The following is a 25,354-nucleotide window of genomic DNA, read 5'->3' on the forward strand; positions in this document are numbered from 1 at the left end:
TAAGATGACAGTGGTTATTTGTCAATGAAAATCTATTCAGAATAGAGACCTACCAGTGAAAGATTAGAGCATTAATTTCCATGTGCCTTGAACTCTTCTGTCTCTTGGGAACATATCTGCTGACATAGGACTTGACACCAAGGCCACCTGAAATAGTTCCTTATAAAATGACAGGGAAAAAACCTATTATCCCTGCTCTTTCTGTGTACCAAAAGGCAATGCCCTCAACTATCAGTATATCCAGAGTAATGTAGGGTTTTGTGAGAATTTTCAAAAGAATAACCAAGATCAGTGGCAGAGCAAAAATCAAAGCATGACCATCTTTCCCAAAGAGATGACAGAAATTAAAAATGGGTACTTTTTTTCAGAATGAAATTTTTTTAAGGAAAAAGAAAAAAAAAAGAATGAAAATGCTTTACTATAGATCTTCAGAGAAAGCAGCAAATGTCACCATGCTCTAAAAATGAAAATTATTTGAGCTTTTTGTAGTACATTATTATTTTCTCATCATAAAAATTACACTAAATTTTGAAAACCATAAATCTTTCATATCTGTATGATGTGAAAAAGTAAAACTACCTGCAGCCTCACTATGCATTGATAACCAGCATTAATATATAATTCCAGAGTTTTTTCTCAATTCATTTAGATCTAGAACTATATACACAAATGAGCTCTCTCTATAGATCATGGAAGTGACATCATACCTTACATATTTTATTTTATTTATATTTTATTTTTTTAAATCTTATTATATTACGTTAGTCACCATATCATCATTAACCTTACGTATCTTATTATGTGTTCTCTTATATAAGGCTAGGTAAACATTTCTCCATTGTAGCAGAGAAGGCTCATTAACTTCCAAAGATTTGAGCTCCTTTTCCCAGTGTAGAGTTGATGGGAAGCAGTTTCCCAGCCAGAGATTTCTCAGCTCCTTTGCAGCTATGTGGGCCCACAGAAGTAGTTTTGGTGAAGTGAAACAGGAGCTGAAGTGATTTGCCAAATCTGGGGCTAAGGAGGTTAAGTATCTGCATGCCTTTCCCACCCTTTCATTCCCTTCCAGGGTGTACTTGGAAGCCATACTTGCACTTCTTCCATTGTCATGAGAAAATATGACCCCTGAATAGCTTTCTGGTCCCAGGAGGAGAATAGAGGATACATGGAGTAGTCACCCCAGCTACCCCATAATGTGAATCTGCACAATGAAGCAGAGCTGCTTCAGTGACCTGCAAACTTATGATTGAGAAATAAATGGTTCTTATTATATTGCATTAAGTATGCTTCACAGAAGCTGACGTGCCTGAAATACAGATAATTGAGTCTAGAAAGAAAGATGTGTCTCAAAAAGAACTGTGGGTGTGATTTTTGACAAATGGTCTTGGCTGGAATAAAAAACGTAGATCTTGGAGAAATTGTATTGACAAAATAACCTCAGCCTGAACTAACAGGGACTAAGACTATGTGAGATATAAAAGTCACCTCTCAACTTTCTGTAGGCAGGAAACAGACTGGTGTGTTCTCCAATGTCCTTTTGAGAAGTGGCCAAGGAAGAGAATGTAAAAGAAAAGATCTCGACCTCATCCACAGAGGGCTTTGTCAACAGTTCTCAAGAATAATGGACTAGGCAGAAACTTCCAGGAATTGGGATTTAGGCCAAATCAAGCAACATCTTTCCTCAGAAGGACATGGCAATACACTTATATGGGCTTTCAAGAATTGCTAATGGACTGTTGATTGCCGTGGGCCTCTCATTCTCCCCATTTCCAGTGGGACTAGACTGTATATATTATCCTTGTTCCATTATTAAATTTTGGATGAAATAAGGGAGATAATCTATTTAGATCATGGGTCTGAATTAAGAGGAGGCACATGAGATCCTGGACTTGGAGTCTAATATTATTAATGGATAAGATTTGGGCAGAGGGATTTGACATGGGGTGTGAGTATTATTTGCATATGAGAGGAATATGAATATTTGTAAACAAAGTAGGGAGGACTGTCATAGATATTGTTTAAAATGATTCACTTTATTCCCTTATCTTTACCTTTCCATGTGAGTACTTCTCTGCACTTTAACCTTGGGCTTGGCCATATGACTTGTTTTGGCAAGTGATCTGTTAGCAGGCATGGTGCAAGTTTGAGCTGTGGCTTTGGCATTGTCATGAAAAAGACAAGCCCTCAATAATCCCACTGATCTCAGGAGAAGAATGAGAGATACATAGAGGAAAACTACTCCAATGATGGCTACCTGAAACAAAGCTACCACAGATCACCAACAAAAATGAGCAAGAAATAAAGACTTATTTTTGTATTCATGTTAGTTTGAAGTTGTTCTGTGACATATCTGTATGACTTTGTCTCTTACGCTTTTGCTAAAGTGTCACCTTCTTGGTGTCTGACTTACCCTAATTAAAATGACAATCAACACACCCTATCCCTTTCCTCCTGTATATTTTTCTCCAACGTACTTGTCATCTTCTAATATTCCATACAATTTGCTCACTTGGGGGTTTATCATCTCTCTTCCCCAACTAGAATATAAGCTCCATGAGGCAGAAATTTCTTGCCTGTTTTCTTTACTGCTGTATCCTCAACACCCAGAACATTGCCTGGCACACAGTAGGTATTCAATAATTTTTGTTAAATGAGTGAGTGAATTAATATACACATAGAAGAATATCAGAAAGAAGTACAGAAAAAATTTATAGTGGTTATCTCCAGCTATGAATATGGTTGCTTTTTCTTTATATTGTCTGTATTTTTCAAATTATTTAAAATAAATATATAGGGTTTTTTTAATAAAAATAAAACAACTTTTAAAAATTGTGTTGACTAGACATAGACAGTGCAGGGTTTTTTTTTTTTCTTATTTATTTTAATATTGTTGAGATTGTCCATTTATCAGTAATCATAATTTTGTCCTAGCATAGGATCTGTAGGCAGAAGACGGTTCAAAACAGAAGGCAAGTGGGTCAAGAAGAGAAACTGGAGTAACTGAGAGTTGAGAATTGAGTCTGGGTATAACAGAGAGAATTGAGAGTTGAGGAATCTGGGGACAGACTGCGTACAACAACTGAGACTCACAACCGAGACATCAATTCCTTAAGTTCTGTACGAATCTGAGCAACCTTCATTTTTTTTTAAATCATCCTTTCTCTCATGTTAAAGTGTTGCCAGTTATTTCCATTTCTAATTATTTTTGAACTTTAAGATGAGTTCAAGTTATGCCTCTTTTAAGATATGTTAATGAATTATTTTATTGTACCTATACACTTATGATAAAGGTACATTAAAGAATCTAATAAATAAATCCTGGTTAAGTAATGTCATTGTTCTGGGGTGCTGGGTGGCTCAGTCATTAAGCATCTGCCTTCAGCTCAGGGCGTGATCCCAGGGTCCTGGGATCGAGCCCCGCGTTGGGCTCCTTGCTCCGCTGGGAGCCTGCTTCTTCCTCTCCCACTCCCCCTGCTTGTGTTCCCTCTCTCACTGGCTGTCTCTCTCTGTGTCAAATAAATAAATAAAATCTTAAAAAAAAAAAAAAAAAAAGAAGAAATGTCATTGTTCTATTCTATAGGGTACCAGTCAGTATGCTGATACAATCGGAGCAGTAACCATACTTAGTAGGATGGTATGGTATTTGGCAGATTATTAAACTCCTTTCAGAGGAGCTGGAGTAATTGCATGAAGTTTCTTTTCCTAGACTGAATGATAGCTTCAAGACTAAGATGACCATGAAAAAAAGAAGATGCTGGCTATGCAGAATGAGAGCCACTGGATGATGTGTTTTCTCCACTTGCCTACCCTCTTTTTTCCTTCCATCTTCACCTCAGATGGAAGACTAGAGAGGCTGAGCAGTAAATTCTGAGTCCCAGTGCGAGGTAAGGTTTTCTAAGAAGAAAGTGGTTTATCTTGCTTGATAGAAGTTTCTTGTGACTCACAAGGTATACCAGGACTATGGTTGAAAGTAGTTTCATAGGAGTTAAGAACATGAGGACTTGGAGTAAGATGAATTTGAGTTGAATTTCAGCTCTACCACTTACTAGCAGTATTGCCTTTCAAGTAATTAACTTTCCTGAACCTCACTTTTGTCATCTGTAAATGGAACAAAAAAACAAAACAAGGATTAAATGAAATGTCTTTTATAAAGTGCTCAGTATTGGATCATCACTGAATGTTTAACAAATTCAGCTGGTATTAATCTGTTGCTACTGCTACTATTTTACTTCTATTAATACTATTATATTTTTCTACTACTATTACTCCTATTATAATTTTCATATCTAATACCTGTTTAGTTAACCAGTAGGAAGGTTGGCATGCTGGTCTTCTGGAAAATGAAGAAAGGGAGAATTTGCAAAAAATAATTAAAAACTACTATGACTAAGGTTCTCAGCTTTCCACTAACTCAAGGCTGTTGATTGCATTGCCATTTTGAAATTTAACATCGGAGCATTACTATATAGCTACAACGGTGTCATAAAATTGACCTTAAATGATGCTACACTAGCTTAAGCTATTCTTTGACCATTATAGCATGCAGTACCATTCCTGAATCTCAATCATGGTGATCAAATCTATAGATTTTATTTTTCATGAAAAAAAAAAACCACCCAAAATTCTGGAGCCCCATGAGGGTGGAGGATTGAGAACTTTCCCCCAATAAGCATGTAAAACATAAAATTCAGCAGATGGGCAGCAGAGAATTATGAAACACCACCATAGACCATGAAAAAATATTATCAGGGGAAAAGCTAACTCATTCATATAACACACTTGCTTTTTATCAAGATTTCCTCCGATTAAATGTATGGTGATGATTATTATAAACATCCACGTGATATTGAAACAGCTGTTGGCGTCCTAAAGGAATGAGCATCACCCCCCCCCCCACGCTGGGCCTTTACTGCCCTACTGCTCTTTTTTGGTTTTGAATCTAGCCTCATTACATTAATAGCTCAAAACCTTCTCAGGCGTGTTAAAAATAGGTTGTAAGAGAATTGAAAGCAGTGTTTTCCTCCTCCCTCCCACTCCTTTTCTCGACTGTAATATAATGGCACTCCTCAGAAACAGTCCACGGAAATCAGGATTTTCTCAGCGGCTTGTGTGGGAAATGTAGACTATTGTGAGCAAGTGTTGCAGCCCACTGCTTGTCAGGAAGTCGTTTTTAGAACAGTTAACCGAACAAACACCTTCCATTGTCTACAGAGGTTGAAAGTCCAATGAAATCTCCTTATTTCTATTTCCAAACCAATGCGGCGAGACTTAATACATTTAACCCTTTTCATTCTAGAGTCTCAGGTTTATTGAAGGCTTTTTCTCTCAGTGATTCTTAACCGTTTTCAGTTCCTGGACTCCTTGGAGAATCCTGCGGGACAGTAAACTCATGCGTTCACTTTGCAGGGGATCTTCATTCTTTCCTCTGTTCCCACCCCTCATGTTGAGTTGTTCTGCAGCCGATCTGAGTAATTAATGATCAAGGAAAACTCTAAAGAAGAGAAAGTGAGACTCTCCTTTCTTCCACGGCAGCCCATGGCATATTTCTAATTTTTCTTTGCAAATTTACTTTTTAAAAAAAGGGCTGAGCTCTACTGACAATTTTAAAAGCTATTTATCATTTTCATAGTCTTATTTATTAAAGCAATAATTTAGAGGCTTAATTTTTCCTCACTGTGATAAAACTAAAAAATTAACTTAAGTGTGTATACAAAAGAGTTGGACCAAGAGGGCAGAGAAGAAATAGTCTATGTTTAACCTGGGCATGACTGTTATTGCACTCTCTAAATATTTGAAGGGCCTTTGTGGAGATGTAACAGCCATATAATTATCATTTTATCCTGCTTCAGAGGAATTTGCCAAAGGAGGTTGTTCTCTTTTTTAAACATGTTTTGGTTAAACTTAAGATCCAAAGATTTAGTGTTCAACAGTGGGAGTTAAGGAGTTTGTCGTGGGCATATTCAAGAGAAGGCTACTGCAGTACATGACGTGAGGGAGTATTTCTGTTCTTTGTGGCTAGATAACCTCTACTACACCTTTGCACTAGAAATTCTACAAGTATACCAAGAAGTTAGTTGGTCCATAGGAAGAAAACTTGAAAACGATGTCTTTCCTTTCATGTTCTTTTTCCCTGTGGGTACACCCAAGAGAATAGTTTTAATTTGCTCTGAGATGGAGTTCTGGCTTTCCAAAATCATTCATTTTCTGTGTGGTCTTAGATATCTGTGATGGTATTCCAGAACTCTGGACTCTTTTACAATATCTTGAACATAACAAAATGTCCTATTACCCACTAGGAATCGTTTGCCGTCATTTAGGGAGAATGAAACCACAGTCTGACCTTCACGGAGAGAGTACATTTGAATTAACTGCCTTATCAAGAATTTTCTCTCATTTTTTTTCTCAAGAATTTTCATTAACTACTACCTGAGAGTTTACACTTAAAATTTTGCTTATCTCATCTAAGACTGCATCATCTGTTGTTATCTATGTTGAATGTATAAGCTGTAAATTGCTGGATTGAAAAAAATATGATGGCATGTAACATCCAGGATCATTTTTCAAATGGACTCCTCATGAGGAGCCTCAGAGGCTCTGCGCAACCTGGAATGCTTAATGCCAAAACTTTCTGACAGCCCTAGCTTTGGTAGATGTATTAGTCCGCTCAGGCTGCCGTAACAAAATCCTATAGACCAGGCAGTTTAAACCACAGAAATGTATCTTCTTATAGTTCTGGAGGCTGGGAGTCTGAGATCAGGGTGTCAGCATGGTCAGGGTCTCGTGAGAGCTCTCTTCCTGGATTGCAGATGTTCACCTTATCACTGTGCTCTCCCATGGCGTTTTCTTGGAGCATGTATGTGCAGGGAAAAACAGAATTTTCCTCTTCTTGTATCTTTAATTCTATCAGATTAGAACTTTACCTTTATGACTTCTTTTAACTTTAATCATCTCCTAAAAGCCCCATCTCCAAGTACAGTCACATTGAGGATTTGGGCTTCAACACAGAAGTTTCAGGAAGACACAATTCAGTCCATAGCAGTATAGCATATATCCATTTTAGACCCTGAACAGACTTTTGGATGCATGTTAATGAAAGAATGGGAAAGAATTTCATTACAACATGATCTTACCTGCAATCTACTTTTGTGATGTGGACTATGAAGACATCAAATATCCAAAATAATTAAGAGAGTTAAAAATGTGTGTGTGTGTGTGTGTGTGTGTGTGTGTGTGTGTAAGTGTAAGAGAGAAAAGATAATTAAATAAGATTTTTAAACTATTTGTTAAGTACAATGTATAGTCAGGTATGATGATAGATGTATCTTGCCTCCCCTATAATAACAAACAAACAAATACCAGAAAGATATTGATTTTGCCCTCAGGAGTTTGGAATTTAATTGTGGAGCTAAGAACTAAAAACCACCTAGATGAAAAGTACATTAAAAAGAAAGCTCAGGGGCGCCTGGGTGGCTCAGTCGTTAAGCATCTCCTTCAGCTCAGGGCGTGATCTCAGGGTCCTGGGATCCAGCCCCCCCCCGTCGGGCTCCCTGCTCAGTGGGAAGCCTGCTTCTCCCTCTCCCATTCCCCCTGCTTGTGTTTCCTCTCTCGCTGTCTCTCTCTGTCAAATAAATAAATAAAAATCTTTAAAGAAAGAAAAAAAAAAAGAGAAGCTCATATGTGTTAAGCACTGAGTAATTGGATTAGAAAAGGGGTGCAGTTAATGTTCAGAGGATCATCATGGTGGGAAGATTCTGAAAGCAGAGGAGGTAGGAATAGGATGAGCTGGGTTGGGAAGGAGGTTTAGGATTTGAGGGGGGATCGGAGAATTTTTCTTAGAAGAGGTGATGGCTGCTCATTTAGGGACAAGAGTGGGGGGAAGGGCAAATATATAAAGCAGAGGGCACAGAGGTAAAAAGAGCACACTCAGTGTGTGTGGGAGACTTATCTCAGTTACCATGGCTGGAGGTGGAGGGCCAGGCTCAGGGTGGAGAGAGAAGAGGTAAGCTAGCTGCTCAGAGGTCATAACACTAAGGGCTGTATGGACCATATTTTACTCTGCAGATCAGAGGTTTTCAACACTGCCTCTTTCTGTTATCCCTTGTAGTTTAGACTGGTCTTCCTGTCGTGCGGATTATAGTAACAACCTCCTTTTCTAGCCTTGTCCCCTCTCTCATCTACCCTCCATCCTGCACCAGAGAGCTTTCTAAAAGTCAGGTCTGCTCTTGCTGTTCCTCTGCTTAAGTTTCTGTAATAACCTACGCTGCCTAGGCCCTGCCTACTGCTTCACCTTCCACTCTTGCGAGGTTCTTCCCATAACACTTAGCTTTGTGTCCTAGTCATACTGAAAGGCTCGCAATTTTGTCTTGTCCAGTCCTTGGTTATGTTGCCACCACTGCCTGGGATGGCCTCCATACCTACCTCCTTTTTAAGACCTAGCTGAAGATCACCCCCTCCATGATGGCATTCCCAACCTCTGTTGCCCCCAAGCGGACCTGGCCATACTCTTTTTATGCCTAACTGTATCCATAGGTGCAAATCCTATTACTATAGCTTAGTGTAAGGGGTTGGATACAGAGATGTTCAGAATTTCAAACCAACAGGATTCAGTCAGTCAGACAATAGATGTGGGTGGAGGAAGGATTTGGAGTCTGGGATGTCTCCTGGGTTTCTATGAGCCGTGGCATGTTGCGTGTCATAGAGAATACAGGAGCAGAAGGGTTTGGAGAGAGAAAGACAATGAGTCCCATTTTGGTGAAGTTAAGCTGGTGTTGCCTGTGGAGATCCAGGATGAGATGAGTTATAGATTGTCAGATATATGAGCCTGGAGTGCAGGAGAAAGATCTAGAGGTGCACATTTGGGATTTTTTTTTTTTAAAGATTTTATTTATTTATTTGACAGAGACAGCCAGCGAGACAGGGAACACAAGCAGGGGGAATGGGAGAGGAAGAAGCAGGCTCCTAGTGGAGGAGCCTGATGTGGGGCTCGATCCCAGAACGCTGGGATCACGCCCTGAGCCGAAGGCAGACGCTTAACGACTGTGCCACCCAGGTGCCCCAACACATTTGGGAATTAATACATAGGCAGCAGGTAAATCTTTTTTTTTTTTAAGGTATTTATTTATTTATTTAATTTGACACAGAGGGAGAGAGAGAGAGAGAGAGCGCGCACGCACATGAGCACGAACAGGGGGTGGGGCAGAGGGAGAGGGAGAAGCAGACTCTTCACTGAGCAGGGAGCCCAATGTGGGGCTCAATCCCAGAACCCTGGGATCATGACCTGAGCCAAAGGCAGATGCCTAACCACTGAGCCACCCAGGTGCCCCAGGCAGCAGGTAAATCTTGAGGAATGAATGAGATTATTCAAAGTGGAACTGTAGTGTGAGAGGGGAAGAGAGAGGTGGATGTAAGTGATTGTGAAAGAAGGTGGGGTGGAAAATTGCCCCATGTCAGCCCTGTTCCATTTCCCCCACCATTTTGGTCCCGGGACCACAAAGATAACAGTGCATCTTGATAGAAGCTCTGTAAACAGAAAAGCTTTGTTTGCTATTCAGGGCCTCAGGCCACTCTAAGGTACCATGAAATGAATCTTATAAACTTCCCTGTGATCTATCCTGACAACGGCAATAGGTAAATCTCTCTAAGCTCATCATATGTGATTGTGTGTAATACCAGTACAGTTTTAATTCAGTATTTAGAAAAAAAATTTGTTCTATTAAAATAGGACTTTGAGTTTTAGAGTATTTCTGGTTATTAAAACTTGACTCCCTAAATAATTTAGAAACTTTTGAAGCAGGAATATCTCTGAATGTTATTCTTAGATAGAGCAGTACTTTCCTTCCAGAAATTTCTTTATTTCAGGTTAATATGTAAACAAACACAGTACATTTTACAGCAAGAGAAGAGTAAGTGAGGACATATTATTCAAAAGAATCTCTGTTTTCTTTACCAAGAAGAAATACCTTTTTCATCACAGGAAAAGAGAATAAGGAATGCATGGTCATAGTGTGTCGATGAAGTGGCTTCATCGTGTGATAAAAGAAGGTGAATGGAGAATTCCCTTGAGTCAAGTGTGTGGTAAGTTAAATCACACGAGCTGTCTGTGATGGCTGCCACATGATTCGGGGCAGGCATTTCTTCATGTTAACATTTTTCATGCTCCCTCCCACTTATTCCAACACCGCAGAACTTCCTTACCAGCATAAGAGGGCTTTTTAGCTTTCTAGAGTACTATATTTCACTCAGTACTGATCAATAGAAATGGTACCATTTTCCACATGGGAGATGTGAAAGCTGATCTCCGTTGTCTCAGGCACTGGGTAGGGGCCGACTTTTCTACAATGGGTCAATGAACAGGCGGAAGAGAGGGAGGAGGCAGCCGCCTCTCAGCTAGAGCTGTTAAATCAATCTTGGCAAATCGAGTAACATGCCTCAACCAGGCTACTCTTATCTCTATGTGGTCAATTAGAGGAAAATCTCATGAGGCAAGAAAAGGGAAAAAAAAGAATGATGTAATTTCTTTTATAGCCTCCTTGGCAGGATTCATATGAATATTCATTATTACACATGGGAAGTATATATATTATCAAATCTGGGCTTAAATATAGAGGCACCTTTGTAAAGAAAGAATAATTCGACATAAACTTTGTATTTGTCTTAAGGAGGAGGTATGATATATTCAGAGCTTGTATAAATTTGGGACATAGGCATATGCCAAACTGTTTTCAAATGTTTATTTTCTGCTATATATCCATAACTGTCTAATTTTGGCAGTAACTATTTTTGTCTTAAAGTGAAAATATGCTTTCAACTCCAGTAAAAAAAAAAACTGTCCGATAACTTCAAGTTAATTTTATAAGAAATACATATTAGCATTAAGTAATATAATTAATTTTTATGATTTTCTTTGTTTTAACTAGAAGTCTATAAGGAGACTATGCTTTGGTCTTCATTGCACTAGTTATTTTTATAAAAACAAAGATTTTCCATGTCACATTTTCAGATGTCTTAGGGAAATAGATTTTAGAGAGGATTCTAAAGCATTAACAAATATGTGGCAAATTCTATTTTAAACATATTTTTAAAATATCTATTTTACTGATGAATAAATAGGAGAAATTTAAATGACATTTCAAGGTTAGACTAGAACTAGGAAGAAAACTGGGACATACTTTTAAGTTCTCTTTAGCCCCAACCATCTTCTGGATGTCTAGCATCTCTATTTTATATATTACACGTGGAACCCGTCTTTATTTTCTGCCAAACCTACTCTTCCACTATTCTTCTCCATCTTGACTGTGGTATCTCCATCCATCCAATTGTTTAGGCCAAAAACTTGGATTCATCTTTTGTTTTCCTTACTTCACTTATCCATCTTTCAACAAATCCTCTTAGTTCTACCTCTAAATATGTAAATAGAATGTTTTTGATATCCCATTACATTCAACCCAGTCTGGGGCACCAACACCTCTCACTGGGATCATTGCAACAATCTCCAAATGTCAATGTGTGCTAAGTTAAATAATTCAATCTATCTCATTGTTCTGCCCTCTACAATCTACTTTCCCCTCGGTGGCCAAGTGATATTTCCTGAAATAAACAAACAAACAAAAAGAACCAATCACTGATCCGTCTAAAGATCCCTGCATTTAGAAGAAACCTTCTTAACGTGGCCTATACACCCTGTGTGATCTGTCCTCTGCTTTTCCCTTCTAGCTCCGTCTCTTCCACTCTCTCAGTAGTATAAGTACTTTCTGACTTACTCATCACTTTATCCATAGCAGAGTGCTGAGCACAAGAGTAGGCACTCAATACGTTTGTCAAATACATGAACATATATTTTATATATTTTCTTGAGCATAAAATGAAGTTCTCCTTTGGTTTTGGTGCTAAGCAGAGCTCAGACTAAATCCTTACGTGGGTGTTCATTTGAAATTTTGGACCGATAATCACTGAATGAAAGCTTAGGGCAGTCAGGGCCTGCTTTGCAACCCATCCTATGCTCCTTTCTTATCATTTCCTGTTGGCTTAGCTACACCTGGGCTCTGAGGTCAATCCTGAGTTAAGACAGGAGTGATTCAAAGGCCTGTGTTTCCGTAGCAGGTGACTTAACTTGATGGTTCCTTAACACCAGCCCCACTATGACCTTGTGAATTTCTGCCTTATGGTGAAGCCCATGTTCATATCTTGATCCTTGTTTTGGTAACTGAATTTCTGCTTACTTCCTTCTGCCTCGACAACTACTCAGTAATCCCCTTCTTCCTAGTCCAGGATCCACCTATACTCATGTCCATTTGAGTTAACCTGTATTCAACATTGTACCATATTGGACATCACCATAGATCTCTTCTAAAACTGATTTAGCATCCTTGTTGAGACCGCGTAGTACCAAAGCCATTCGTAAGAGGATGAATGAACAACCATGATGTTGGAACTAAGCTTTTAGAAAACACCCAAAGCTATTTATGCATAAATCATGTGAAATCTCTCATAAGCATTTAAAAAACAATTACAACAAAATCCCGTGGTGTTCAGTATTTCCATAGTTCCAAAATACTCTATCTTCTTTAATAAGGAAAACCTGAGTGGGGAAAGCTACATGACAATATATTTATTCCATATGTAATTATTAACAATATTTAAGTATGGTCCATTTTTTGGGTAAGTTGTCAATACCTCAAGATCTCCAGCTTAAGGGGATTAAAAAGAAACTGATTCTAATGAAGTTTTATGATCTACGAAAAGCTGATGTAGGAAATAAATGAACTTATTTTCAGAGATATTCCTTTCAAGTATGAAGGACAACCTACCTCGCATTTCTTAGTCAGTACCTTCTCTAGAGCTACTGCCCTGCCAGAGATAGGAATTCAGGAGGGGGTAAAGTGAGGTGTCCTTTCTGATGCTACCACTTAGATTGTCATCTTCCTGGGGTCTGCAAAGCACTCTCAACCTCAGCAGGAAAATACTAAAGTTAGGTTTTGCTATCCCTTCTTGAATTTTATCAGATTTTCATGCCCCAGTGAACCGTGAACAAGCTGGAGAGACAGAGATAAATGAAAAGTCCCTTTGGTGAAGGGAAAAAGCAATCACTACTAGTTTTGTAGTTTTTACTTTTCTGTTGATAACAAAAAGGAATGGTATAGAAATTTGTAGGTAACTATTGTGTCGTAAGGGAAACATGCTATTTAATTTACTTATTTCAAGGATAAATGAATCTCTTTTTATCAACCGTTGACTTTTAACACTATCATTTTAAGTTTTTAGCTCTCTTTCTTGAGGAAAAGCATAAGAACCCTAAGAAATAACACTTTGGTGCTGGTATTAGTCTGCTTGGGCTGTCATAACAAAATGCTATAGACTAGGCAGCTTAAGCAACAGGAACTTACTGCTCCAGTTCTGGAGGCCGGAGGTCAAACATCAAGGTGCCAGCTTGGGTCACTGTCTGGTTAGTGAGGGCTGTCTCCTTGGGTTGCAGACAGTTACCTTGATGTGTCTGCACATGGTCTTTCCTTAGTGCATGGAGAGAAAGAGAGAAATAAAGCAAGCTCTCAGGTATTCCTTCTTAGAGGGCCCCACCCTCATGACCTCATCTAAATCTAGCTACTTCCAGGGGCACCTAGATGGTGCAGTTGGTTAAGCATCCAACTCTTGGTTTTGGCTCAGATCATGATCTCAGGGTTGTGGGATCCAGACTCGTGTCAGGCTCCAGCTCAGCGTGAAGTCTGCTTGGGATTTTCTCTCCCTCTCCCTCTCCCTCTGCCCCTCTCACTCCTGCACGCATGTGCACTCTCTCTCTCTCAAATAAATAAATAAATCTTTAAAAAAAAGTAAATCTAGTTACCACCAAAAAGCCTATCCCAAATACTACCACATTGGGGGTTTGGGGCCTCAATATATGAATTTGGAGAGGGACATAATTTAGTCCAGAGCATTCTACTCCTAACCCCCCCAACTCATGTCCTTCTCATATGCAAAGTATATTCATTCCATAGGCACAGCCCTTCAAGTCCTAATTTATTTTAGCATCAGTTTTAAAGTCCAAAGTCTCATCTAAATATCATCTAAATCAGATATGGATGAGACTTGAGGTATGATTCATCCTGAAGCAAAATTCCTCTCCAGTTGTGAACCTGTGAAACTCGACAAGTTATGTGCTTCCAAAATACAATAATGAGACAGGCAGAGGAGCGACATTCCCATTTGAAAGGAAGAAACAAGAAAGAAGGAAGGGGTGATAGGTTGAAAGGAAGAAACAAGAAAGAAGGAAGGGGTGATAGGTTCCAAGCAAGTCCAACATCTAGCAAGACAAATTTCATTGTATTTGAAGGCTTGAGAATAATCTTTTTTGGCTCAGTGTCCCACCTTCCAGACCCACTAGGTTGGCAATGTCATCCCCATGGCTCTGCAGGGTGAACCCGCCCCTTGTGCTTTCTCATTTCCAATAACATGCTCCTCATCGTCGTCTGAGACTTCACCAGAATCACCCTTCACATCCATATTTCTAGCACCTCAAAACTCTTACAGCCACTATCTATTACCCACTTCCAAATCTCCTTCTATGTGTTTAAGTATTTGTTACAGCAGTACTTTTTTACATAAAATAATTTTATGAGACCTTTTGAATGAGACCTGAGAAGTTACAATCATCAAGATAATTTTAGAAAATTTCCTATTACTCGTTTGTGCCCAGAACCTAGATTTCAAATAAAATATTTTTCTCCAAATAATAGGATCTGTGCCTTCAGAATGATGTAAAATTTGGCCACTACTTCTTTTTTATTCCCTTATTGATGAGCATTTAAAAATCAAATTTATATGTGCATGTAGTTGAATGAGTCAATCCTATAAGATTTATTAAGACCTCATTTCTCCCCCTCAATTTGGGGGAAAGTGGTTATGTTAGTAGATGATAATAGTTGACAAAAGAAGGCAGAGCTAATTAACTCCTGTTTTGCTTCTGTTTTCTCTGACATAAACAGTGATCTTAAAATGAGAAAGTACTTATTAAATAACATGAAGAATATAGTTTATTGTAGATTAAGATGTAAAGAGAAAACAACAGCCTACTTTAGATGAATTCAGATGTTAAAGCCTTAACAATTTATGTCTAAAGGATGCTGAAGAAACTTTTTAGGTTCATTTTAGAACTCTTTGAAATTCTCAGTAACCACTGAAAATGAAAGAGTGAGAGAAGGAGAGATATGGAGAAACAGAGAGTGTCTGTGATGGGTCAGTGTCCAAAGTTTTTTTTTAAAGAGAGAACTGTCTGGTTAAATTCTAAAAAGGATTCTCCAAAATATAATTCATGAGCATTTAGAAGCAAATGAGTGGTCACTGAAAGGCAATCAGATTTTTCTCTTTGTCTGTTCCCAGGATATCCAGTGTATGGGGGAGTATAGTGGGTAGCATTGCTTTCTTTCCTCTGCTCTGCTCAAAACCCTGGGTGCCAACATCCTTTCAGCTTCATCCAAGGACTTTGCAAGAAATAGCTTTTCAATAAGTTTAGGTACACACAGTATAGTGATGATATAGCTAGGTTTCAGTAAACCATTTGAAAACATCAGAATAACTTTGTGAATAACATGGAGATATATCGGCAGAATGATAGTACAGTGCAGTGATCTTTTGGTTATTTGAGCAGTTATACTTTCTTCCTCCCCTGCTCGCCTATAGGAAGATGTCAACCATCAATACAACTGAGTGAATCACAATTGTTAGATTTCAGGCATCAAGGAGGAAATGGGGAGACTTTTTTTGCAAGGGTATTTTTGGCATCCCCTCAAATAATATCAAGTTGGCAACTTCTTGGTTATAGTTTCTGAGGATAGTATCCCTTGAGTAAATATTTTTAAAGCTACAAAATGAGCTTTGCAAAGAATGAGAAAAGCAAAACAAAGGAGTGTTTCATATTTAAGATTTAAATCTCTGTTCTTGGACCTGTGCCTAGTTCTAGCAAAACAGCAATATCTATCCAACAAATCCCATGCAGACTATCTACAGAAATGTTGATTTTCCAATTGAATTACTAATACATGATCGGAAAATCCACTTTATTCTTCCTATACTTCTTTTTAAACAGCTCTTTAAAAAGTTAAATATGCTATATAAGTGTCACCTCAGAAAACCTCTCATTTTCACCATGGAAGATAGTTTTATTTCATTGTAATATTTTTACAGATGGCAAAAGGGATACTGCACAATATGGGGATTGACCAAGATGATTAAGTGAAAAAACTGGTATAAGATCAAAATTTCTCCTCTTCTTTTCTTGTGTAACTCTCACTAACTTTTTTTCTTAATGAAAACTTTCCTTAACAAATATGTATCTAGGGGACACTGGCATACAAAATGCTTCCTCATTGTGCTATTTCACTAGATTTATTAAAATCTTGCATCTCTGCTGTGACAGTTTGTAAAGAGGGAAGAAAGCAGTTTGGTTCACTGTTTAGGGTGTTACTGTTTGGTCATGCAGTTTTAATAAATCCTACCGTGTTGTGGTTCAGCTTGATTTAGTTTTGCGCTCACCCAAACTCTTGAGAATAAACCAAATGATTTTCTCTCTCTAGTTCTGTTTTAGCTCTGTGCCTTGAATGGAAATTAAATGCAAATGCTTTCTTTGCACTATCCCCTTGTTAATTTATCACATGTTTAAACGCAGCAACATATTGGAAAACCTTGTTATTTCGTAATCTTCAGATTCTTTGCACAATGATATTAAGAACAGAATAATGAGTAAAGATATGCCGATGGGAAGCACATGTCTACAGGGCAACTGGCAGCAGTCCCACAGCCATTAGTCTGTGGTATCTGGTGAAACTGCTGGAGTCAGCATGACAGAGCAAAAAAGAAGGAAGAAAAATATCTCTGAAATGAAAGGAGGTGAGCAAAGCCCCACTTTCAAGCCTTAATTATGCTCTCAAATAGTTTACTGTCTCCTTTAAAATGTGTTCTGATAAAACTTATGCTCTGTAGCAGATTTTTAGTTAAAAGTTAATAACATGATGATGATGATGATGATGATAATGATGGTGATAGTAATAGTAATAACAATACAGAAGAGGGTCAACTTCTAGGAAAAGATGAAGTTAGAGAAGTTTTTTGCAGGACAAAGCACAAGATCTTGTACCAGAGGACACCCAATAAATATGTGCAGACTTGATTGACGGTTGCATGGGGCAGTTAAGAGAATTAAGTTGCCCCATTGGTGTCTTGATAAACCGACAGTAGAAATGCTAATCACAGCCAAATGTTGATCATGTGGGATTAAATTCATGAGCAAGGATATGCATTCAGTGATGATTATACACCCGTGAAGACAGAGATAAGGAAAAGGTGTTGGAGATTCTTCCTTGTCTTTCTGCTTTCTTAGCACATTTTTAATCCAAATGTGGCGCTCTCAATTCGTTAAATTTGGTTTTAAAACCTGCCTTCAAATAAGCAAACATCACCCAACATGCATTTAGACAATATTTCACAAATGGCTGCACCCTAAACCTACTGAATCTAATGTAAACTATTATTCTAGACTTTACTTAGTCTTTGTACCTTGACAATCATGTTTCAAAAACAGCTAGTAATTGTTTTCAGTAGGGTTTTTTATTTTTTTGTTTTTTCACTTTAGCGGAATATCGATGGACTTGATTGCATGTTGGATCATAAAGACATTTTAAAATGGCATTGCTGACCCTATCATCCATTTTTTAAAGTGTTGACCTCTGTGATGTCTGTCTCTCATTCTTAAAATTTAGTTTAAAATCTGGATCAATAAATAGAGCATAAACAATTCCCTAAGGCAGTTTTCGAAAGTGCTTTGTGCACCAAAATTCTTTAAAATTTTGTTTCTGCTTACAGAATACCACTCCTGTTAACTGGTCGTCTGCCCAACCCCTTTCTGTCTTTACCTACCTACCTACCTACCTTCTTCTCTTCCTTCCTTCGTCCTTTCTTCCTTTCTTCCCTCCTGCCTGCCTTTTCCTCTTCCTTCCAACATGGTGGATGGTGGTGTCATCCACTGAAATGGGCAAGACTAGTAGTCTTCGGAGGGGAAATCAAGAGTTCAAGTGTAGAAATGTCGTGTTTGAAATGTTTACAAATCTCCAAGTGAAGACATCAAGGTGCGGGATGTATAAGATAGGAACCCAGTGCAAGCCGTTGGCCTGTAGATGTAAATTTGAAAGTCAACAGAGAATTAGTATGTTTAAAGCCACAAGATTCAATATAATCACTTAAAGAGTGAGTACAGTGAAAAAAGAGAAATGCCTGAGGACCAAACTCAGGGTACTCTAACATTTAAAGATCAGGAAGACAAAGAGGAAAAATAATATTTAAATGTATTAATACAATTTTATTTTAAAGAGTTTCTCATCCTTATTGACCATTATTATTATTTATTTTGAAGTTGGCACGGGACATGGTTTTCTCTTTTTAGAACTTTAAAAATTTGCTGTCTAAAGTGTATAGAACGTGTCTGATTCAAGTTGTTTGATTCAGTACTCTGAAGTGGATCCATATCAGTGCTGGTTGGGAGGCCAATTCTTAGATAATGAGGCTTCCCAAGACTTAGCCAAGTAAGGAACGTTATCAAATACCAGAACTACACCCGTCAGTACATGCTGGGTGGAAATGTAAAATGCAATTTAGGAATGAGACAGGAGCGTCTGGAGCTGAGAGTCTCACAAAAGTGGAAAGGTACAATAGACAGGAAGTGAGATCAACAAAGGTGATACTGGTAGGGTCAGAATAAGGCTGTCTGACATGAGGCTGGTAGATTGGAGACAGGTAGGTTGTAGTCAATCTTCTTTTTTTTTTTAGATTTTATTTATTTATTTATTTGACAGAGAGAGAGACAACCAGCGAGAGAGGGAACACAAGCAGGGGGAGTGGGAGAAGCAGGCTCATAGCAGAGGAGCCTCATGTGGGGCTCGATCCCATAACGCCGGGATCACGCCCTGAGCCGAAGGCAGACGCTTAACCGCTATGCCACCCAGGCGCCCCTGTAGTCAATCTTCTGAATACATTCTGGCATCTGCCTTGGACGCTGTGCTTGAAACAGCCAGACCACATCAGAGAAAACCTACCATCAGACTTTTCTGACATTTCTGACTTTAAAGTGAGCAGTCATCTGCTCCCAAATGTTTCCACGTTCACTTCTGATAGTTAGAATCGTGTCCACGGCTTCCTTCTAAGGGTAAGACTCAGATTCATAGTTCATGAATGGCTATCAGCTACCCACCGGGCCCCGGGCTGGTCACTTGCACATATATCAGCTCTTTTAGGGATTAAATTGTCATCTTGGCCCAGGCAGAAGTTCATATGAATAACGTAGACTGCCACGGTTTAAAAGCCATGTATAAATTTCCTAAACCCTCTTGTGTGCAGTATTTGCTTAATAGTTTGTCTCATCTGGAATATTTGAAAAATTTAGTTCTGTATGATTTAGATGTGGTGTCAGAGGAAGTCTTCACAGCTAATTTTCTTCCTCTATGCAGAGAAGGACACATCTGACATAATATAATAGTCACATTGCCAGGGTAAGAATAAATAGCAACTATAAACAAACAAATAAAAAACCAAGTCATAAAATGAAAGAACACTGGAAAAGTGGCCAAACACTGTTATTGTGGAGGGGCCCAAGTCTGGCATTAAATCAGGCAAGTGGGTCTTTGACTGTGTCATGCAGGTGATTATGTCCTCTGAGGCCAGCTCTTCCTTCCTGGGTTGTCTGGGTCCTTAAGGCCCTTGTATGATCTAGCAGGGTCAGAGGATTGTTTTCCGAATTTTAGGAACAGAAGAAACATCTCATCTTGGACAAAGCTTTGCATATTTGCCTTAGCTTCATTTGCCCACCACACCATATCATTTTTGACTGCTTCTTCTGACCCTGAAACGTCAGTGTGTTCATCGAGTCTCAGTTCTGCATCACCTTTCTGGTGGGATGTGGGTTATTTTATCATGCACTAATCCTAAGTCTTCAAAACAGAACAGATGAGGAAATCAATGCTTCCCCACTACACTGTGTGGAAGCCCTAGCAGATTCCTCACCTGGAGTGAGCCTGGTCCTCTGGAGAGATGAGACGGGCAGGGAGAGAAGCCACATTTCCCCAGCGGCATTCCCCGTGCCTAGATGCCAGGAGCGTGAACGTCCCCCATTTCTCTGTCTGGGTTCTCCCGTTCCCTTCCTGGTGGTGATGTTGCATACATCGGGTGAACCCGTAAAACAGGCAACTGCATGATTTATTTACTTGACCTGGACCAGTAGCAGAAACAAAGCTTCCATGGGACTCAGAAACTCGGATGTGCACAAGCTTAAGTTAGCTCCTTTGTATAAAACCCATATTCTTCCCCTTCTTCATCTCTGGCAAAAACTTTCCTCAGAACACCCCCAAGACTAGTAGTTTTCAACTTGGGGTACACATTAGGATCACCTGGGGAACTAGAAAGCTCAGCATTTTTGAATCTCCCAAGTGATTCCAATATGTAGCCAAATTGAGCACCAGTGCCCCGATCCTCCTTCCAAGTTCAGGCTAACGAGTCCAAGAGTAACCATGCCTCTAATTATTGTCTAATTATTAATTTGTATTTTCCTCATGCAATGTCATTAGGATTCGGTGGGGCAACCAGGAGCGGAACACGTATACTGAGTTTCAGACTTTTGCCTCTCCTCAAGAAAATATATTTCTGTGTTCTTGGCTGCTGTCACTCTTGAGGTTAAAAGAATGCAAACCACTCCACATGTCTTCCAGTTTGCTCTTCTTGTTTTGTTCTTTGTCCCCCAGGTCTGGCTCTCTAGAAATTCTGGCTGATAATCTATGATGTGTCCCCAGAATTTACTGCTTAGTTCCTTGATGCCTTTCCCACTTCTTAACCACTTAACTTCCTCCTCTGATCAATATTTGCCTCTCAATAGCAGATTTACAAAGCAGCATGCTGGGGAAAGAGAATAAAAGAGACTTTGGGTGGTGAAAGGGTTGGTGATTTGAAAAACGTGTGCTTTGGTCAGTGAGGGAGGTTGTTACCACCAGATAGTGAGGGTTGAAGGTAGCGTGGGCTGACTGCTCGGGATAGCAGAGACTGCTCCCTGGCCTGAAATTTCTACTCAGAAATTTGTATCAGTGCCTAACCAGGACCTTTACCAGAATCAGCCTCAGAACCCACAGACCAGTCCTCCATCCCTGAGGATTGGCCTGCTTTGACCTTGGTGAGTTCTCACATCAAATATTGTTGGTTTCACAAGGCCTCCAACTATATCTGGGACCTCAACTTGTATTCATACTGAAGCCATTTATACCACAATTTCCTTTGAAGTATCAAAATTAGCTCCTCCCTTGTGCCCCAGACTTATTCATTTCTGTGGTTATCTCTTGCCTGGCATCTTATTATGTGCTTCTTATTATGAAAGGGGACCCCAGCTCAACTGCTTACCCTATTCAAACTTCATTCCATCGTAAACCAGCTCTCTTGCATCCTCACTTTCTTTATGGAATGTTCTTGCTGCTTCTTTACCAGAAACAACATAAGGCTTTTCCATGGATTTATCATTTCTGCTGTATCCCCTCCAATGCAGAGAACCACAGAATTGTAGGATGTTGTGTTTTCTGCTTCTCAACAAAAGGGCATCTATCATTCATTCATTCATTCATTCATTCATTTACCTTTATGAAAAAAGATTCTGCCACTCCGAGGCTTCTGCCATCTGGACTGACATACTCTGGCCCTCCTTATCCCCACCTTCTACTTTCTTATTTGTTGGTCCCTCATGTTAATTAAAAATGCATGCGACTATTTTACCATCACCTTCTTCAGCTCAAATCCTACCAATATCCCAGCTGCATTTCCAAGGACATTTTGTTTGCAGGCACAGAAGAGTGAAAACTTATGCGCTATAGTTGACATGTGCAAAAACGAGACTGTGTTTTTATTTTTCATAATTGATGTCATTTTGTACTCTAACCTCCATTGCCTTCATAATGGGAAAAATCAAACCAGAACACAAAGCCCTCAAAACCTTAAGTTTATCCTTTTGAAGTACGGAGTATTTTAAAGCTTTTGAAAGTATTTTTTGTGTTGTTCCAGAGTCATCATTTGGATAGATGGTCATTCAAGTCAAATGTATACTCCTTATCAGGGCAATTTCTCCTCTTTCTTAAAAGCAGTTCTCTCTTTTCCTCTTTTTTCAAGAAAATTGCAGTGTAGGGGGATGCTAACACGCTCTCTGGCACGGAGGCGGGGGCTCTTGGTCTGAGTTTTCTGAGAGCCATTTCTCATTTTAAATGCAGTGCGCCTAAGCTGATCTTACCCCCGCTCGTGTTGGCTGGGGTGCAGCTGATGGCGTCTGTTTCTTAGGGAAGGGATCCCGGTATTCATGTAAATCACTGGCACCCACCACAGATTGCATTGGTTGGATCTTCTGTTCTGTGGCCTTCTCATCCTTACCCCAGGCCCACTTCCGGTCCACGTGTTGTCTCAGCACCTCTGTGCATCCTTTGGGGGAAAACAGGGAGCCCTCCAGTGCCATGCTGGAGGGTGTGCGGCTGAACTCCTTTACCACCCTTCGTCTTTTCTAATCGCTTGTCACAGGTCTCCATACAGACTTCCAGCCAGAAGGTGAAACACAAGCCTCCCCTGCTTTTAACTTCCCCTTCAAATCCTCTGATTTCCGTGGGGATTTCTGCCTTTTGCGCCTTCCTTTCTTCTCATCTATACTTCTCAAATGAATGGCTTCTGTGCCCACCGTGTTACTAAGACTACTTTTCATAGGTCATGAGTAATCTAATTACCCCAATTTTTTTTAGTATTTTCAGTATTTTCTTACTGGACCTCTCTGCTTCATTTGACACCCTGATCCCTTTATTTTCCAAACTCTGTGCTTTCCTGGTTCCACTCAGAACTTTTTGCCTATTTCCTATTTTGTTTTCTCCTTTAGTGCCGGTGTTAATGAGAATTCTGTCCTTGAATTGTTTCTCCTCTTATTTGGGCTAAGTCCAGGAAGAGGGGACTTTCTGCTTTTATTCCTGTGTTAAACTACATTCTTTATACTGCTGCTGGAAAAATAAAAAGCAAAAACAAAAAAAGTATATCTCCAGTTCAGAGCATTTCTCCAAGCTCACGGACTCATATATTTAACTACTTCCTGGATATTTCCAGGCCTCTCAAACTGAACATGTACAGATTGAATTCATTATCCTTCCCAGCTTCTCAGAATATATTTTGTAGTCTCGACTGATACCATTTTCTCCCTAGCCACTGGAGCTGGAATACTTGGGAGTCGTTTTTGGCTTTTTAAATTCTTTTTTTTTTTTTTTTTAAAGATTTTATTTATTCATTCGACAGAGACAGCCAGAGAGAGGAGGAACACAAGCAGGGGGAGTGGCAGAGGAAGAAGCAGGCTCCCAGCGGAGGAGCCTGATGTGGGGCTCGATCCCAGAACGCCAGGATCACGCCCTGAGCTGAAGGCAGACGCTTAAGGACTGAGTCACCGAGGCGCCCCTTGGCTTTTTAAATTCTTAAATCTCCTATATTCTCACCATGAATCACCAAAGCCTGCCAAGTTTCTTCCTATTCTATACTAATTTGTCAATGATCTCTAGTCATCACTTATATATATATGTCTCTGTGTATCTATCATTATATATCATTCATCTCCCATTATTTGTCTATGATGAAAATTTTTCTCCCAAAGTTTACATATGGTTAAAAGGTTAAATGTAAATACAAATAAAAATTTAGAAATAAGGTAAACATACAATTTCTAGAAGGGGAAAAAGCGGTAAGTACGTAGTCAGTAAAGACACACATTGTAATTATTATTGCTATAATTTAGCCTCAAACTCAGTACCAAACTTCTGGGTAGCCAAAGTGAAAGTGAGACTAGGTCAGTTACCTAATTCTTCTTATCAGAAAAAACAAATGCATTTTCACAATTTAAGTTGTAAACGCTGATTAGCTGAGGCTTTGTGTTGATAAAGCTTTGCTTATCTTTCCTTTTAACTTATAGTTCACCTTAAATTGCCCTTTTAAACAACTCTCTCTCCAGGGCCAATCTCCTTTGGGCACTTAATGCTCCTTGAACATTTGAAGACCTCTCTTTCTTAAAAAAAAGAGAAAAAGAAAAAAAAAGATCCTTTCCAATTTTTCCCAGTCTGCTTCAAGCTTAGGGCCTACATTCTTTGTTTACGGGAGCCCCCAATGCTTCTCTTTGTCCTGCAGCTGTGTTTTGTAACCTTGTCTCTCTTAGAAGTTCAGGTCTCTCTGCAACGCAGCATTGTCTAATGGGATTTCAAGCAGATTTACACATGTCAGAGATGTTAGTTGGGGGTCTAAGTTGTATTCCCTTTTGGAGTCAGACATGCCTAGACAAGTTTGTGGGTCCACTGGGGCTGGCTCCCTGGTGCCTTATTTCATAAAATGATCCAGAAGTCTTTGATGAAGAACTGTGCTTGCATTAATGCCAGCGATAGGATGTGAAAGGGCCATTTACGGTTATTATTTGTGAGTGAAGCAAATACAGTAGCCTCTACGGCAGATGCCTGTTAGCCTACATGCAGACATGGAGGCAGGCAGCGGTGTCTCCTGGCATTGCGGCGAGGAGGCCAGGCACACGGCGTCTGCAGCTGCTGTGCCGCCCTCTCCACTGGGAACGGAGCTGGCTGTGGCGTGCCTTCGCAGCGGCTTCCAGGTATGGTGCATGGTGGCGAGCCCAGGCTGGGGTGCCAGACAGACGTGGACTGGAGTCCTGGCTCTGTTCCTTCTGTCTAGCCGTGGGCAACTTCCTTTACGTCTCGGACCCTGTTGTTCTGAGGATTAAAAATAAGTCCTGTGGATGACTCGATATCATATTTGGCATATAGTAAGGGCTCAGTCAATGGGAGTTGCTATTAATAAATCATCATCATTATTATTATAAGACATCACTGTAGGAATGAGGAGCCAGGGAAGGGGAAAATGGTGAGTAGCATGGGAGATGAAAGGTTGGCTTTGGGGGCTCAGGTGAGACACACATAGAGGTTTCGTAAACTAGTTAGGAAAGGAGGTTGAGGAAGATTAGGATTCTTGGAATGTATGATGTATGAGAGCTGAAGAGACTTATATGACCTCATTTCCTATCTGTAGAAATTGAATTGTTGCCAGACTTAGGGGTATGGTAGTGTCTTTATAAATGTTGGGATAGACAAGCTATTCCATGGGCTATCTTCTGTGTCAGAGTCTTATAATCTGGAGGGTTTATTTGTTTTGTTTTGTTGTTTGTTTTTTTAGGTTTGGAACTGTTTCTGAAGTTGGCCTTTATTCTGTGAATACTGTATAACCTATAATATATTATGCAACAATACTTGACCTTTCTTTAATATTTTACAGAGTTGACGAC

General features: G+C 39.5%; 1 long non-coding RNA gene across 6 annotated transcripts in view; it reads left to right on the top strand.

Moving 5' to 3' along the window:
- Positions 1–25,354, top strand: part of LOC103656913 — a 195,052-nt gene that overhangs the window by 114,064 nt on the left and 55,634 nt on the right. For 3 of the 6 annotated variants that reach the window (XR_005836689.1, XR_566739.2, XR_005836691.1), the window contains one exon: positions 9,971–10,479. The exons of 1 other annotated variant lie outside the window; for it this stretch is intronic. This is a non-coding gene — a long non-coding RNA (uncharacterized LOC103656913). Of the gene's footprint in view, positions 1–3,703; positions 3,882–9,970; positions 10,480–25,354 lie in introns of those variants that run through there. 2 more of the 6 variants (XR_005836688.1, XR_005836690.1) reach the window with 2 other exon arrangements.

This window comes from Ursus maritimus, unplaced genomic scaffold, assembly GCF_017311325.1.
Source record: "Ursus maritimus isolate PB19 unplaced genomic scaffold, ASM1731132v1 scaffold_21, whole genome shotgun sequence".
Lineage (NCBI taxonomy): Eukaryota > Metazoa > Chordata > Mammalia > Carnivora > Ursidae > Ursus > Ursus maritimus.